A 2,263-nucleotide genomic window follows, 5' to 3' on the forward strand; every position below is an offset into this window, starting at 1 on the left:
AAATGACTCCAGTCCGGGTGATAAGGGGACCATATATAAAATGGATGCGTGATGAATACTTCCCTTTTCCTCGACAGACCAGGCAGGAATATTAAGGTATTGTTGTTGTAATATTGCTTTAGCCAGGTGTGAGCTCTAGAAAACGAGATTCATTTTTTAAATGTAGCTACAACCATATTACTGCTTGGGGTGTTCAATTGCTTATGCTATGCTCTTACTGGTGTGTATACAATAGCTGTATATCTGCTAGCTAGATACAGTAACTAGTTAACCTGCTAGCAAGATGGTACATTGTCAATGTTTGTATTCAGTATCTAGTTTCTAGCTAGTTACTTACCAACCTCAATCAACATGGCTCTGATTATTTACAAGCCCCCCCACCCCACACACACACACACACATTCAGTTTCTTAGCCTCACCTTTGTGAAGTCAGAGTCATGTATTCTACCTAATAATTTCATTAGATAATGTTCTGTGTTGGTTTTCTCTGTTAATTTTTTAGGACCCTCTAACACACCCCAATCAACCTGGCTCTGATGATTTAGACTGTGATGATGCCCGAGATGGTGTCAGGTGCACAAACACACACACACACACATTCCGTTTCTTAGCCTTATCCTTGTGAAGTTAGTGTTATGTATTCTACAAAATATTTTAGTTACATAATGTTCTGTGTTGGTTTTCTCCATGTATTCCTAATTTAGGGCCCCCAGACACAACCCAATCAACCTGGCTCTGATCATTTAGACCGTGATGATGCCCCTGAGATGGTTAGTGTCAGGTGCACAAACACACACAACTCTCAGGCCTTAGCAATCTGTTCTACCTTTGCAGATGTATTATGTGTTTCCTTCTGGATTAAACAAATGTCTAAATATACCTTGCATCTAACTCTTTTCAGAACGAAGAAAGGATTTACCCTGGGGCATCAGTAACAAAGGGGCAATGCCTTATGGCAATAATGTTCTTTGTTCTGCGTCATCACCTGACTGGAACTTCCCTGATATACCTACTTGCCTTGCTGAATTTGCTTGTCCCCAACTTGGTTCCAACATCTAAATATCTCTTCAAAAAGTTTTTGGGTAATCCAGCCTTGACAGCTGTCTCATTTATTTTGTGATGAATGCCAAAATTAACTCGAAGACACAGATTGCTCACATTGTGGAACGTCCTTCATCAGAGAAACAAAACGTTTATTTTTGTCAATACCTTTGAGGGACCTTCTGTGAGATACACTGGAGAACCATGGAATAGATATTTTGAGGAAAACGGGGAAGTAAGAAGAATATGGAATTGAGGATGTCATGGATAGATGGAAAGATGTACCAGACATAACTGAAAGAGATGAGGCTATCTGCTGATGATTTAACATTAACCTGGAACTGTGATGGAGTACCTGTTTTTAACTCCTCAAATTACTCAGTTTGGCCCCTTCAATTTACCATAAATGAATTGCCTTACATACATCGGAAAGAAAATGTGATGAAAATGTGATGCAGGACTTTGGTTTGGCCCAGAAAACCCCAGAATGGATACCTTTTTAAAACCTTTTATTGATGAATGTTGCTATTTAGCCCAAAACCCATTACTTTGGAGAGATAACAGTTGGATTCTGAAGAGGACAAAGGTCTTCTCCTTGATTTGTTCCTCAGATGCAATTGCCAGGCCAATCCTTCGTTACTGTAAGCAATTCAATGGTGAATATGGTTGTGACTGTTGCTTGCACCCCGGTAAAGTTGTCCACAAAGGTAGAGAGGGGAGGATTTCGGCAAGGCTGACCAGTAGCGTGTGTCACATAAAGTATTTGACTCTATCCACAAAATTAAGGAAATTAGAAGGGGGAGGGGGGGGGGTTCGGCAAGGCTATTTTCTTGACTACCGAAATTCTCTCCCCCCTTCTATCTTGGGACTGCAAGACTTGGCACACTTCAGAATCATTTTGGTAGCTCATGTTGACCAGTAGTGTGTGCCACAGAAATCAAAATTTGAGTATAAAGAAACAAACTTATTTTAGAAACATTTTGTAATGTTTAAGAAAATAATGGTAATACACAAATATTATCACACAATACAAAAACATCACAGAAAGTTAAGTTTGTTAACAAACATTAAATAAGAAATACAAATTTCGATCTTTGCATAAAATGACAAATCAAATATAAAAAGACAATAAATGACAAACAAATATTGGAAAGCTGCAACAGCTCGACTGAACATTTAGTCCACTTTTTATGGAAAGTTTTCCAGGTGATATCGTCACCT

At 38.8% G+C, this 2,263-nt stretch overlaps 1 long non-coding RNA gene across 1 annotated transcript; it reads left to right on the top strand.

Annotated features, from left to right (window-relative positions):
* Window positions 1-501: 501 nt before the first annotated feature.
* On the top strand, window positions 502-1,420 carry LOC111972488 (uncharacterized). Its single transcript, XR_002878463.2, has 3 exons — window positions 502-574; window positions 706-771; window positions 903-1,420. It is a non-coding gene; the product is annotated as an uncharacterized lncRNA (long non-coding RNA).
* The last annotated feature ends 843 nt before the right edge of the window (window positions 1,421-2,263 follow it).

Source organism: Salvelinus sp. IW2-2015, linkage group LG14, assembly GCF_002910315.2.
Source record: "Salvelinus sp. IW2-2015 linkage group LG14, ASM291031v2, whole genome shotgun sequence".
NCBI classification, from domain to species: domain Eukaryota; kingdom Metazoa; phylum Chordata; class Actinopteri; order Salmoniformes; family Salmonidae; genus Salvelinus; species Salvelinus sp. IW2-2015.